Source organism: Peromyscus leucopus, chromosome 3, assembly GCF_004664715.2.
Source record: "Peromyscus leucopus breed LL Stock chromosome 3, UCI_PerLeu_2.1, whole genome shotgun sequence".
Taxonomy (NCBI): domain Eukaryota; kingdom Metazoa; phylum Chordata; class Mammalia; order Rodentia; family Cricetidae; genus Peromyscus; species Peromyscus leucopus.
Window position 1 is genome coordinate 9,760,481 of NC_051065.1, and position 16,535 is coordinate 9,777,015.

The following is a 16,535-nucleotide window of genomic DNA, read 5'->3' on the forward strand; positions in this document are numbered from 1 at the left end:
TCTTCTACATTGCATACCTCGTGACTGAAATGTGAACTTAAGACAGATCACAAAGCAAATAGTATTTACCTTTATCAATTTTAATTATGCAATTCTTTTTCATCTGAGCTTACAAAGTAATGGGTTTCTTTATGGTATTTTTATATATAATTAGTTTTTGTTGATTTTCACCCCCCTTTTAAATCTAATTCATAACACAGAGAGTCAAAAGATAAATGTTCATGTGATGATTTCCATGAGCTTTTGGTCCTATCACTTTTTAGGTGAGCTGGCTTATTTTAGGAAATGGTTTATTTATTTATTAAGTCAGTCTACACTGTAATTTCACCATGGGTTTTTCACATCGTGGAATAATGGGTTTCACTGTGGCATTTTCATACATATATGTCACTTTGCTCTTATTTATCTCCTATTGTCCTGCCCCATCCGTCCAATTTCTACCTTTTAAAAATGTGTTATTCTTTGACCATATATGTATGTATTTCCAGTTGTCCTCTCCTCCACTAAACTTTCTCATCCCCTGCCGACTCCCTGCTTCCCAACAAGCCCACTCCCATTTTCCCATCATTTTGTTCTTTGTGCTGTTGTTTGGTAAGCACTGAGTCTAACAAGGGTTACTTACGTAGTCACCAGTGAGGAGTTATTCACGGGATCGCTGTCAACTTGTCCTTTTGTTATGAGCCTTAGCCTTTAAAGGCTGAGCTATTGGTTACTTACATAGTTACCAGTGAGGAGTTATTAACTGGAGCACTGTCAACTTGTCCTTTTGTTATGAGCCTTAGCCTTTAAAGGCTGAGCTATCTTTCTACCCCATACCCAGAGCACAAACAACTTAACAGTTGTTCTACTGCTAGGGATGGGGTGGGGGGAAGAAGGACTGCCATTGCCCCAGCAACCATTAATTGCCAATAGCTCCGTAGGGAGGGTGGAACCTTAGGAGCCTCTCCCTGCTCTATGATAGAGTGTTGATGGGTCCAAGCTGGTGAATGCTTTGTGCGCATAATAACAACCTCAGATTTCATATGCTCAAAGTTACTTACGTATTTTCCTCAAGATTGTGTCTTTGTATACCTTTGATCCATTTTTCGTCTTGTTGCATTCTTACTAGTTGAGTTTGAGGCCTAGTTTTCAAACTGTAGATCTAGCAATTCTTCTTTTTCCTAGTAGACTTCTATAAATGGAATTCATAGAAGGTGATCCTCTCATAATCAGTTTAATAACCCAGCATTGCAGGGCATGCTTTAGGCAAATCTCTCCTGTCTCTGGCCATCGCTTCCTCAATGCTAAAGAGAATTGTTGGGTTTCACTTTCACTTCTCTTGTGGATGTGATAATGAGAGTGAAAGAAAGGAGAAAAAACCTTGCACACTTATATAATTTAAGACACATTTCACTTAAGACATTCCAATCTTCTATGTAAACAAAATGCTAAATGTGTTTGTGTTAACTGTAATGAAAAAAAAACATCTAAAAGTTATGAAACACATGCTGTTGCCACTTTAAACACCTTGAATCAAGACAACAGCTCCACAGAATTGAATTATCTTGCAGTTGTGTGTATAATGGGAGCTGTTTTGGAAAGCAAAACGGTGGTTAACCTAGAATAGCTCAGGAGAATTCACTGTAGTTCAGATTTGTATGCTAAGCAAGCAGGAAGCTGTAACAGATCTGACAGGGGAACAAAAGACTGATGTTCATGTCTCATAGGAGGCTACACTTCATAAAAATGATTCCTGATTTGGATGTGCTTATTTTCACACGTTAAGGCCTAGTTTCAACTAAATGGGGAATTTTGGGGAAACAGGGATTCTATGTCTTTAGAAACTACGTGTGTGAGTGAGTGAGTGAGTGAGTGTGTGTGTGAGTGTGTGTGTGTGTGTGTGTGTGTGTATAAATTCAGAATTGTTTTTACTGGTATCAGAAGTCTATTGGGAGATGTGAAATGGCTTCTCCAGGCTTTCTTTGGCTGGGTCGAGAGTAGTGGGGGTAGAGAGGAAACAGAAAGAGGGATGTGTAGCTCACAGAAAAGGGAAACTGGAATTCCCAGGCTGAGCAATCGAAACTACAGGCAAGACTTAGGGTAAGAGCAAGGCCTTGCACCAATGTAGGCAGAATTTTGAGCATCCAGAAATCTTTAACTCTAGTTCATGCAAATCCTAGGCACCTGAAATCCATGCCCAAATGGGGAGAGAGGTTTCTGGACCCATGGCCGGGTTGCAGGATGGAGAGAGTAGGACACTGGAAACACAAGGACTAAAATGAGAGGTTGCTTGAGCATTTGAGAGAGAAGTCCTCAGTCACACTTTAGTTCAGTTTTTGAAGGTGTTTTCTTTGGAGATGGATGTAGCTCTGTGGAGGAGATGGTGCTTGTCATGCAAGAAGTCCTGAGTTCTAGCTCCAGCTCTAAAAACACTACAGGAGAAGTAAACAGGGGAATGAATGGTAGCTAGAAGACACAACTCTGGGAGGCCAGGGAAACAAAGCCTTTCTGGAGACTAGTATTACTAGTTGAATATTTGAGTTGAGGCCTGATGAATGATTGAACCAGCCAATTGATGGGCCCTGGAGCATGAAGATGTAAAGAAATGTAAAACGGGTCAGGTTTTGGCTTATATCTAAAACATACTAAATTTACTATGCCATTCTTTCCTTGCAGCTTCCTGTAAAAGTGGGAAGGTGAACACTGTAGAACAACGGTACAACAGGGCACTCTGGTTCCTACTTGTAATCTCAGCATTTAGGAAGCTAAGACAAAAGGACTGCGTTGAGTTTTAGACTGGTCTGGATTACACAGGAAGTACCAGGAGAAGTAGGGCTTCCTAGTGAGATACTCTCAATACAACAACAGAGTGTTACATTTGGAGAAATGAGTACAGTTCAATTTACATACCAAAACATACAGTAAGGTCGTATGGGGTTATCTTCATCAATATTCAGTGGTCTTTTCTTATGTCTCATTTAACTTAATGTTGTGAATGAAAGTTACTAGAATGAACCCCATCTTACACTGAACCTTCTGTTTAACTGATAGAATTTCAACGATTGTGGGGAAGTTGGAATGTTACAAATCCAGAAACTAAATATAATTTATCTCCAGCTAATAACCATTCCTTGCCCATCTCTGTGTCTGACTCATCTTTGTGACCATTAGGTAAATCTATCAAGATATACACATAGAGCATTAGCTTCCTGTAGTTGTCTGTGTCCCACCTGGCCCATGGTTGGGACAAATCTCTTACCTGCTGTCGGTACAAATCTCTCACCCACAGTCCCACAGCCTTTTATAAAATAATCACACAAAGGCTTACATTAATTAAAACTGCTCGGCCATTAGGTCAGGCCTACCATTGACTAGCTCCTACATTTCTGTTAATCTATATGTCGCCACATTTTCCGTGGCTTTACCTGTGTGCCATTACATGCTGCTCTCTGGATAGGGGGCTGGCATCTCCTGATTCAGTCTTCCTCTTCCCAGAATTCTCCTCTCTGCTTATCCCGCCTATACTTCCTGCCTGGCTACTGGCCAGTCAGTGTTTTATTAAACCAGTGTACAAAAGCATTATCCCACAGCAGCTTCCACCAGCCAAAGAGCCAAGAATGTAGACAAACAGCGTCAGAGGCCTATAGCAGAGATTGTCCTGATTTCTGGAACCTGCCCACCTAGTGTTTCCATCAATATATTTGAAAAGCACCTTGGTTTGTGATTTTCTTGCTTTTATCCCTATAAAACTTGTTGGGCCTGTTATCATATTGGGACATAGTATTTGGGAACCCCAGAATCTGTTTCCAGGCCATGGCCACTCAGATTTGGCTCCAGAATAAATGAACTCTTATCTTCTTTGAGATAAAAGTTGTGTTTCTGCATCTACAGTTTCTAGCAAGCAGTTTGGACAGGTTTCTTCCTTTTTCCAAATACGATTTTCCCATGTTGTTTTCTCCAATGAGGAAGTGAACTGGCCTGAGCTCTCAGACCTCAGAGTCTACCCTCTAGTGACACACATCCTCCAACAAAGCCACACCTCAAACAAGACCATACCTCCTAGTAACGCTGGGACAAGGAAGACACTGACATGCACTAAATGAATACATTTTGTCTAACAGCAAAACTATTTTTGTTTACTGGGCATTTAATAGGATCATTTGTGATAGGAAAATGCTTTTCTTAATTTTCTCTATAAGGAATATTTTCCATAAATAGTAGCATAGGAAGCATTGATCTAGAAAAAATATATGTATGTGTGTGTATGTGTACACTGTTAAAATATACTTTTACATAAATTTATATAGATTCTATTAAATATAATAGTTAGGCAAAATGCATCTTCACTGAAAGGGTGTAGGCAGAGTTTTTTTTGCCTGGACTGCTGGTCAGCTCTGTCCCACCAGCTGCTCTGCTCCTAAAAAGCCATGCAGAGAGACTTAATACTAACTATAAATACTTGGCCAATAGATTAGGCTTGTTATGAACTAGCTTTTGTATCTTTTTTTTAGTTGTGTCCAACCACACCCAGTCCTATAATTTCCTTTTAAAAATACTTATTTATTTATTTTTCTATTATCAACTTAATATAGTACAAATTCTTATCCTAATAGTGAAATGAGGCTTGCCCATTGATTGAGTAAAACCAAAACTTATTATAAGCCACAGTCATCCTAGGGTCCCCCCAGCTATGTAGCCTCCCTGGTTCTGGGGGTTGTAGTCTGATTGTTCTTTGCTTTATATCTAGTATCCACTTATAAGTGAGTACATTCCATGTTTGTCCTTCTGTGTTTGGGTTACCTCACTCAGGAGGATATTTTCTAGTTCCATCCATTTGCCTGCAAATTTCATTCTGTCATTGTTTTTCTCTGCTAAGTAATATTCCACTGTGTATATGTAACACATTTTCTTAATCCATTCTTCAGTTGACAAGCATCTAGGTTGTTTCCAGGTTTTGCCTATTATGGATAGTGCTGCTATGAACATAGTTGAGCATGTATCTTTGTGGTATGATTGAGCATTCCTTGGGTATATACCCAAGAGTGGGATGGCTGGGTCTTGAGGTAGATCAATTCCCAATTTTCTGAAGAAACCGCCATACTGATTTCCACAGTGCTTGTACAAGTTTGCACTCCCACCAACAGTGTAGGGGTGTCCCCTTTGCTCCACATCCTCTCCAACATTGACTGTCATTAGCGGTTTTGATCATAGCCATTCTGACAGGTGTAAGGTGGTATCTCAGAGTCGTTTTGATTTGTATTTCTCTGATGACTAAGGATGTTGAGCATTTCTTTAAATTTCTTTCAGTCATTTGAGATTCTTCTTTTGAGAATTCTCTGTTTAGCTCTTTAGCCCATTTTTAATTGGATTGTTCAGTATTTTGATGTCTAGTTTCTTGAGTTCTTTATATACTTTGAGGATTAGTCCTCTGCCAGATGTGGGGTTGGTGAAGGTCTTTTCCCAATCTGTTGGCTGTCTTTTTGTCTTATTGACTGTGTCTTTTGCACTACAAAAGCTTCAATATAGTACTTGAAGTTCTAGCTACAGCAATAAGACAATGAAAGGAGATCAAAGGGATACAGATTGGCAAGGAAGAAGTCAAACTTTCACTATTTGCAGATGATATGATAGTATACATAAGTGATCCCAAAAATTCTACCAGGGAACTCCTACAGCTGATAAACTCCTTCAGTAAAGTGGAAGGATACAAGATTAACTAAAAAAATCAGTAGCCCTCCTATATACAAATGAAAAAGGGATGAGAAAGAAGTCAGAGAAACATCACCCTTTATAATTGCCACAAATAATATAAAATACCTTGGGATAACACTAACTAAACAAGTGAAGGACCTGCTTGATAAGAACTTTAAGTCTCTAAAGAAAGAAATTGAAGAAGATATCAGAAAATGGAAGGATCTCCCATGCTCATGGATAGGTAGGATTAACATAGTAAAAATGGCAATCTTACCAAAAGCAATCTACAGAATCAGTGCAATCCCCATCAAAATCCCAACATAATTCTTCACAGACTTGGAAAGAACAATACTCAACTTCATATGGAAAAACAAAAGACCCAGGATAGCTAAAAGAATCCTGTATAATAAAGCAACCTCTGGAGGCACCACCATCCCTGACCTCAAGCTCTACTATAGAGCTATAATAATAAAAACAGCTTGGTACTGGCATAAAATAACGACATACCGACCAATGGAATTGAATTGAAGACCCTGACATTAATCCATGCACATATGAACACCTGGTTTTTGACACAGGAACCAAAACTATACAATGGAAAAAAGAAAGTATCTTCAACAAATGGTGCTGGCAGAACTGGATGTCAATATGTAAAAGTTTACAAATAGAAGCATATTTGTCACCATGCACAAAACTCAAGTCCAAGTGGATCAAAGACTTCAAAATAAATCCAGTTACACTGAACTTGATTGAAGAGAAGGTAGGAAGTACTCTTGGGGATTAATATAAATGGGTTGATTTAAGTTATAAGAGGTAGTAAGGAACAAGCCTAAGCTATAGGCCAAGCTTTATTAATTAATAAGAAGTCTTCGTGTTATTATTTGGAAGTTGGTGGGACAGAGAAAGACTCATTACATATGGCGGTATTTCTGTCTGGCTCTACATGTTTCTATGTGGATATGCTAAGCTTAATTTCAGAACAGAAAACATAATTCCTGTTTCCTTGCAGATTCTTAGTATGTGGGGTTTTTTTTCCCTCTTGACTTTTCCATGGAGTTGATGCAGTCAACTGATGTTTTTATCAGAGATTCAGATTCTGTTGACAAACAGTTTTTCCTTCCCTTCTTTTGACCCAGGGTCTTACTTTAAAGCTCAGGCTGGCCTGAACTCACAGTGTAGCCTAGGCTGGTCTCAAACTCTTGGCAACCCTTGCCTCATCCTCCCACGTGCAGTGATTACAAGTGTAGGCCACCATTCCTGGTGCTGTGTTTATTGGCAATGGCCATATTTTTGTCCCTCCTTGTGTGTAGATGATCTCAATGGTCTTCAGTGGAATTTCTCCTTCATGGGGTCTCCCTTCCTCCATCTTATGTTATTGGTTGTTTTTACTCTCTTGGTTCTTTTGGCTCTTTACTCTTTTGGGGGGCCTGCTCCCAAAAAAATCCCACACAGAGGCTTACTACTACTTATGAATGCCCAGCCTTGGCTTGGTTTGTTTCTAGTCAAGCTTTTCTTAACTTAAATTAGCCCATCTATCTTTTGTCTCTGAGCTTTTTCCTTTTCTTACTTCTGTTTCTTACTTTCACTCTTACTCCATGGCTGGCTATGCATCTGGATGGCTGACCCCTTGCATCCTCCTCTCCTTGTTCTCTTGCTCTTCCTTCTTTTCCTCCCAGATTTCTCCTTCTATTTATTCTCTCTGACTGCCAGCCCTGCCTATCCTTCCTCCTGCCTTGCTATTGGCCATTCAGTTCTTTATTAGACCATCAGGTGTTTTAGACAGGCAAAGCAACACAGCTTCACAGAGTTAAGCAAATGAAACATAAAAGAATGCAGCACATCTTTGCATCATTAAACAAATACAGTATGAACAAATGTAACACATCTTAAAACAACATTCTACAATCTTATCTTTCTTTTTTTGTCATGTTATTTAAGAATCTATTGTTTTCTGATGATTTATTGGACTAAGAGAGAAAAATATTTTCTAGGCTTTACTAGTAACAAGTCTTAGTCACTAAACAAATTTCCCCTTTACCTTTCTCCATGCTGCCTTCTCTGTTTATGTTATAGTCGACATGCTTTGTGATATTAAGTGTTCTTTCATTTCCCTCCCAGGCCTTCTGGGTCTCTGAAGAAGCCTATTTAACCAGTTATTCTCAAGGTTTAGTGCATGTTAGACTCCCCAGGAGCTAGCTCCATCCTTAAAATCCTTGATTCAGGATGGGCCAAGAATTGAAATTCTAACAGTTCAGATACTGCTGCTGGTCACGGTGGCCCTCTTCCAACCCTAAATTTCCTAGCCTTGTGGCTGCTGTGACACTGCCCATGTCACACTTTCTAGGATGAAGATACCCATTTCCGGGTGTATACTGATGGCTCACAGCTGAGTTAGTCTCTGATACGTAACTTTTTCTCCTTATGTGTATATATGTGTAGTGTGTGAATGTCTGTATGCATGTTTGAATGTCTGAAGTTGACGATGGATGCCTTCTTTGATGGCTTTCTACCTTATTCATCAAGGCAGGGTCTCTCACTTGAGCCCAGAGCTCACCAGCTTACATGGGAATCCCTGTGTCTCTTACTTCAGATGGCTGGAATTAAAAACAGGCCACCATGCCCACCTGGCATTTATGTGGCTTCTGGGATCCAAACTCTGATCCTCATGTTTGTATGCCAAGTATTTTAACCACCAAGCCATCTCTTCAGGCCAGAGTTGTCTTTTTACATTCTCTGTGTGACTGGAACACAGTTTGAGTAATGAAAGACTAAAACATCTCTAGTTCCAAAGAAAGTTCAATTATGCCTCTTTCCATTCAAATCACTAAAAAGGGGTATCTGTGGCCACAAAATAAATCTTTAAGTCTCGCTTATTTTTAAACATTTTTTATTTTTATTTTTTAAATTACACTCATAATATTCATTAATTACACTCATGATATTAATCACATTGTGGTATTTAGATTACATTCACAGTATTCATTCAATTATATATATATATTCAATTATATATATAAATTTTAAATGCCGAATGTCATTTACTGAAGGAGAGAGGAGGTCTTAAATACAGGCTTACAGCACAATGGGAGAACCCTGAAGGGCAGAAGTTCACTACTGATGTTTTACAATCTTGCATCTAAGCTGTTAATGCCCATTATTCAGAATACACAGACAAGAAATTTCCCTTAAGCATTCAGGAGGGTGGAACCTGGCAGGGAATTAGCATAGAGAGAACATCAAGGTCAAGGTCTGCAAGCAAGGCAACAGTTACCCCAAAATGGGGACCAGGGACTTAAAGGTCCCCCTTTTATTAAATAATGAGCTCTGACTTGGGTTGCGTGGGATGTCAGCAGGTCACCTTACCCATCATGGAGACTCCTGCCCAGGCCTCACAGGTGCTCTGTCTTAGGTTGGTGAGTGCCCCCCAGGCATTACCCGTCTCTGAATACTCATTATCATACCGGCTCAATCGTGTGTGAGCTGCATGGTTAATTGCTGCCAAAGATCTCAAAGTGGCACTGGGCTTGCAATCTGTGTGTTTGATACAGAAAAGACCAACAGAGGTCCTATCTCACCCATAGCCAGTAGGCTAAAGGCAACTGACCCTTTAATGAGCCATACTGTACGTTGGAGTCCTTGTAAGATAGTATCCCAAAAGCAACTGGAACTTGAGTTTATAAATTTATAATTTTCAAAGCCAATCGAGATGTATATAACTACTGAATTAAATTTATCATGCCCAATAGAATGGAAGATTAACTAACTGGTAGCTACTTTTGTTGCCAGGGTCTCCACTGTGCTAGCTGTAGTAAGCAATTATGAAATGGTAATCCCAGAAACAGTAGCAGCGGTGGCCGCCATTGCTATAACAGCAGCAGCGGGAGCAGCAATGTCAACTTCTCTTCTGGAGTGTGTGGACATCCACTGGCATGAATACAACTCCAGTAACACAAACCACCAAGGCCCATTTTTCTTGATCTCAGCACAAGTTTAGCTGGCAGCTCTTCTGGAGAATCCAATCTCATGACTACAGTTCCTAGGCTTACATTAATGTTTGCCAAAGCTGGCGATATTGGGCTCTCAATCTCCATTGGCATCAGAAGGGTAGTTTTTTCATTATGAACCATTAGGTCTCTGTCATGTTGGGCTTCAGTCGCAGCCACAGGGTGTGCTCAGTGCTCAGGAACCCAAAGAGGAACCCCATTGTCCTGAGGAAAGACATAAACAGAACCCCGGGATCACACCAACACTAGATCAGGTCTCCACCGCGTGCTAGTAGAAAGATCCTTTCATCGCTCTAGAAGGTGATTTGCAACAGGAGCCCTCCAGTGCTTATCTGCATCAGATCCTCCAGCAGAATCACCGATAAACTCCAGCAGAATCCACCGATAAAAAAATGTAAAATATATAAAACAAAGGAAAGAATAGAATGTGGAGAGGAATGATGAGTCCCTAGTTCTCCCTTTTTTTACTTTAGTAAAATATTTGTTTGTTTGTTTAATATTTCAAATTTTTCTTTTATTTTTATTTATTTTTTATTGTTTAAAATTAATTTATTTTTCTATTATCAGCTTGATACAGGATGTATTCTTATCTTAATAGTGAGATGTTTCATTGAGGCTTGCTTAGTAATTGAGTAAAACCAAAACTTATTATAAGCCACAGTCATCCTAGGGACTTCCATGCTATATATATAGCCTCCATGGTTCTGTGGGTTGTAATCTGATTGTTATTTATTTTATATCTAGAATCCACTTATGATTGAGTACATACCATGTTTGTCTTTCTGGGTTTGGGTTACCTCACTCAGGATGATTTTTTCTAGTTCCATCCATTTGCCTGCAAATTTCATGCATTCATTGTTTTTCTCTGCTGAATAGTACTCCATTGTGTATATGTACCACATTTTCTTAATCCATTCTTCAGTTGACGGGCATCTAGGTTGTTTCCAGGTTCTGGATATTACAAATAGTGCTGCTATGAACATAGTTGAACATGTATCTTTATGGTATGAATCAGCATTCCTTGGGTATATGTCCAAGAGTGGTATGGTTGGGTCTTGAGGTAGTTCAATTCCTAATTTTCTGAGAAACCGCCATACTGATTTCCAGAGTGGTTGTATAAGCTTGCATTCCCACCAACAGTGGAGGAGTGTTCCCTTTGCTCCACATCCTCTCCAACATAGACTGTCATTGATGTTTTTGATTGTAGCCATTCTGACAGGTGTAAGGTGGTGTCTCAGAGTCATTTTGATTTGCATTTCTCTGATGATTAAGGATGTTGACCATTTATTTAAATGTCTTTCAGCCATTTGTGATTCTTGTTTTGTGAATTCTCTGTTTAGCTCTTTAGCCCATTTTTTAATTGGATTGTTTAGTATTTTGATGTCTAGTTTCTTGAGTTCTTTATATACTTTGGAGATCAATCCTCTGTCAGATGTGGGGTTGGTGAAGATCTTTTCCCATTCTGATGGCTGTCTTTTTGTCTTATTGACCGTGTCTTTCGCCCTGCAAAAGCTTCTCAATTTTGAGAGGTCCCATTTATTAATTGTTGTGCTCAGGGTCTCTGCTGTTGGTGTTATATTTAGGAAATGGTCTCCAGTGCCAATGCATTCAAGAGTACTTCCTATTTTCTTTTCTGTTAAGTTTAGTGTAACTGGATTTATGTTGAGGTCCTTGATCCACTTAGACTTGAGTTTTGTGCATGGTGACAGATATGGATCTATTTGTAATCTTTTACATATTGACATACAGTTATGCCAGCACCATTTGTTGAAGATACTTTCTTTTTTCTATTGTGTACTTTTGGCTTCTTTGTCAAAAACCAGGTGTTCATATGTGCGTGGATTAATGTCAGGGTCTTCAATTCGATTTTATTGGTCTGTATGTCAGTTTTTATACCAGTATCAAGCTGTTTTTATTACTATAGCTCTATAGTAGAGTTTGAGGTCAGGGATGGTGATGCCTCCAGAGGTTGCTTTATCGTATAGGATTCTTTTAGCTATCCTGAGTCTTTTATTTTTCCATATGAAGTTGAGTATTGTTCTTTCCAAGTCTGTGAAGAATTATGTTGGGATTTTGATGGGGATTGCACTGATTCTGTAGATTGCTTTTGGTAAGATTGCCATTTTTACTATGTTAATCCTACCTATCCATGAGCATGGGAGATCCTTCCATTTTCTGATATCTTCTTCAATTTCTTTCTTTAGAGACTTAAAGTTCTTATCAAGCAGGTCCTTCACTTGTTTAGTTAGTGTTATCCCAAGGTATTTTATATTATTTGTGGCAATTATAAAGGGTGATGTTTCTCTGACTTCTTTCTCATCCCTTTTATCATTTGTGTATAGGAGGGTTACTGATTTTTTTGAGTTGATCTTGTATCCTACCACTTTACTGAAGGAGTTTATCAGCTGTAGGAGTTCCCTGGTAGAATTTTTGGGGTCACTTATGTATAGTATCATATCATCTGCAAATAGTGAAAGTTTGACTTCTTCCTTTCCAATTTGTATCCCTTTGATCTCCTTTTGTTGTCTTATTGCTCTAGCTAGAACTTCTAGTACTATATTGAATAAATATGGGGAGAGTGGACAGCCTTGTCTTGTTCCTGAATTTAGTGGTATCGCTTTGAGCTTCTCTCCATTTAATTTGATGTTTGCTGTTGGCTTGCTATAAATTGCCTTTATTATGTTTAGGAATGTTCCTTGTATTCCTGATCTTTCTAAGACCTTTATCATGAAGGGGTGTTGGATTTTTTCAAAGGCTTTTTTAGCATCTAATGAGATGATCATGTGTTTTTTTTTCTTTCAGTTTGTTTATATGGTGTATTACATTGACAGATTTTCAAATGTTGAACCATTCTTGCATCCCTGGGATGAATCCTACTTGGTCGTGATGGATAATTTTTTTGATGTATTATTAGATTCGGTTTGCCAATATTTTGTTGAGTATTTTTGCATCAATGTTCATGAGGGATATTGGTCTGTAGTTTTCTTTCTTTGTTGCATCTTTGTGTGGTTTGGGTATCAGGGTAATTGTAGCCTCATAAAAAGAGTTTGGTAGTGTTCCTTCTGCTTCTATTGTATGGAACAGTTTGGAGAGTATTGGTATTAGTTCTTCTTTGAAAGTCTAGTAGAATTCTGCACTGACACCATCTGGTCCTGGGCTTTTTTGGTTGGGAGACTTTTGATGACTGTTTCTATTTCTTTAGGGGTTATTGGTCTATTTAGATGGTTTGTCTGGTCTTGATTTAATTTTAGTATGTGGTATTTGTCCAGAAAATTGTCCATTTCTTCCTGGTTTTCCATTTTTGTGGAGTACAGGTTTTTGAAGTAAATAATCATGTCTCAGATAAACCTCATCGGCTACGGTACTGCCATTGTGCAAAGCTATTTTTAAACGTTTAATATTCAAATCATTCACTGTGTTCTTTTGTTTCTGCCTTCTCTCCACAGCAAAATGTGAAATTCATCTATCTTGTGTATAAATAGCTTTTATTGATGTGTAGTATTATTCTAATACAATGAATGTAATCACTCTACTATTGAGAGACATTTGTGTTGTTTCTACTGCTAGATGTATGCATTGCTAATGTCCTCACTCAGTCTGTGTATTGTCCTTTTACTTTCCAGGTAGTATCATTTTATCATTAGAGGATACTGATTTTAATGAAGACCAAGTTGCCTGTTCCTCTTATGATTTTCCTTCCCTCCACCCACTGTTTGAAAGTATTTACTGACTCCAGATTCTAATATTGGCAATGACATTAAATTTCTCAGACTATTTTCCTCTAAGTGTTTCTTAATTATTCTTTTATATCTTCTCTTCTCAAGCATTTTGGAAGCTACTGAGAAAAAAAAAATCTGGGAGTGCTTATTTTTCACTTCCTCCTGTTTCCAGGGGGAAATTCAGTTCTAATCTCTGGAAGGAGCAGTGTCTTAGTCAGATTGGGTTGCTAATAACATAGACTAGATTGCTTAGAAACAACAGAAATCTGGATGCCAAAAAAGTCAAGATCAAGTTGCAGGCAGGTTCAAGTGTCTGGAGAAGGTTACATAGCTCAGGTCCTTACCTGGTGAAGGGGAAGCTAGTTTTCTGGGATCTGATATTGGGCCTGGAGAGATGGTTAAGCATACTTGTTGCTCTTGCAGAAGACCTGGGATTTGTTCCCAGCATCCACATGCAGCCAAAACCCATCAGTAACTCCAGTTCCAGAGGATCTAATGTCCTTCTCTGGCCTCCCGGGGCATTGCACATGTGTGATTCACATAAATGCCTTCAGGCATACATAGACATACATGTAAGACTAAAACAAACCTTTAAAAACCGAGGCTGGTGCTGATTGGTTTATTCATAAAGATGATCACTGAAGCCTGGTGTGGATGGCATGATTGGATTCCAAGCTGGTTCTGAGTGTCATTTACAGACATGGCTTAGGACAATTTGGCCTATACTAGGAGGTGTGGGAATTTGTTTCTGTTTTTTCATTTGGGGTATCGTACAACTTTTCCTGGTGTGAACAAACATCAATCTATCCCAGAATGAGTATTGACAAGAGACGGAAGAAATGATTCCGTGGTGAGCCAATTACTTGCAGTACCATGGGTGACTCAGAGGCAGCTGTACCACTGAAAAGCCAGTGGAAACATGGAAAATGACTCAGGAAAGGTACACCCTGGAACACCCTGCATGACTTGGCATATCTTAACTGGTCAGATTCCTTTTTCCTTAGCAGCTGTTATTGTTTATATAACGTTGGAAGGGACCTGAAGAATCTTGTTTCAGGAGTTATCTGAAACCTGTGAGTTTTATTTACTTTCTGGGTCTTGTAAAGGTTTTATTTACTTCCCGAGTCTTTAGGAGCCTTCCTCTATTAAGGAATGTCTCCATTAGAAGGGATTAACTACGCAACAGGGGTCACCAGTAATAATGCTGATAGTATCCTTTTACCACCCGCTTAAAAAACAATTTAAACACTGCTTTAAGAAAATGTAACCTAATAATTAGTGCCCCTTCCTTTTTATCTAGGGGAGAGAGATGCAGATGCTTGGGTATTATACCATGATGATGACGGTTACTTAGACATTCTTTCTTGTTCTTGGTGTTGCCTGATTTGGGCTCCACGGTACACTCCAGCTCACTTTACTGTTGGTTGCCTCCTTGAAGTCCTGTAGGCGGGCCTCAGCAGCACAATGCAGTCCCCTCATCATGAGCCTCTAGAGGAGAGAAGGCTGTGGTCCCAGTAGCTACTGATTCTGATACATTGTTCCTTCAACCTCGGGACCATCCTTTCACCAGTGAAACTTAGAATACAGGCAGGAAAGTGGAACCTTTTCTAGGTCCACTGCTAAGAACGCCATGGAGAAGGAGGCTTTCCAGAAAGGTTCTCTAGTGTTCCATCCTCGGTTCCTTTCTGGCTCCCCAGAAGAGCTCAACATCTCCTCTATCCTCGTAGTCTACTCAAAGTAATCCCAGTTACCATAGGCATTGCTTTTGCTCTAAGAGCTTTCTTCTTTAATCTGCACCCCTGGGTTCTCTACGTCTGAATCATTTTGCTCAGTTCTACGCTCGGCACATTTCAACAAGCAAATACATACACAGAGTTTGCATTTTTTAAAAAGTACAGATTCTGATTCTGTTGGTATGAAGAGAGACTTGAAATTGTGCCTTTTCGCCCAGCTTGCAATGGTGAGCAGTCTTGTGGATCTGTTACCCCAGTCCAGAGAGAAAGGTTTGGTAACATTATTAATCAAAGAATTCGTCAGGAAGAACGAAGAAGGCTGCTGACATGATTAAGTTGATGTCACTAACTGACGACTTGGCACCAGAGAAAGTCTGGGATGGGCCTGGAGTCTGCACATCTCATCTGCTTTGTGACTTTTATTTACTGCTTGTTCCAGGTATTAGGACCACATTATGACAGTAAGATGTTGTCATGGACTCCTTCCTCCTTAGACAATTATTTAAAAATGTTATTTTATGGGTGGAGGGGGCGTAGCTAAGTTGGTAGTGTGCTTGCCTAGTGTGTTTGAAGTCTTGGGTTCAATGCCAGCAGTAAATAGACTGGAAGTGACAGGGCATTCTAGCACCGGGAGGCAGAGGCAGGATGACCAGAAGTGTGAGGTCATCCTCAACTACATAGTGTGTTCAAGGCCAGCCTGGGCTACAGGAGTCCCTATCTCAGAAATTTCTATATATACACATAGCTATATATGTAAATATGAAAACATATATGCTAATATATGTTTATATATATTATAATATATAAAACATATATGCATATATATAATAATATAATATGTTATATTTGGTGTTCTTATTTTTGTTGAAATAAAGCTAAAGTATTTTTGTGGGCTCCTGAAAATAACGGGAACCCTAAGCACCTTGCCTTGTAGAGAAATGAACATGGTCAGCTGCAGTGGGCCTGCCTGTGAGACCCAATTCACACATCTACAGTTTCAAAGCACTTCTCTGAAATGGTGCTATTTAAATTCCCGAGAAGGATAAACTATTTTCCTGGTTCCCTTGAATCTTACAAAGCATCTCCCTTTCTGTGGCACTGCGATAATATCCATCACAAGAATTACTTCAATTTGCTCATTCTCCTCCCTGCTGCTTTCCAAATTGCACTCACTTGGATTTGTCATGAATAAAAGAAAGAGGTATACTATATAAAAGGCTGTGCCCTTAATTACAAGAAGAGGAGCTTTGAGGTTCTTTGCTAGGAAGACCTTGATTGCACTTTGAGTCCAGGGCCTGTGCATTCTTTCCATCTGCAGTCTGGTATTTTAACTGCTGCAATAATAGATGAAGCGGTTGCCGCTGGAGCAGCTCTGAGTCAAGTGAGGCCTGGGATACTTTGTGCAG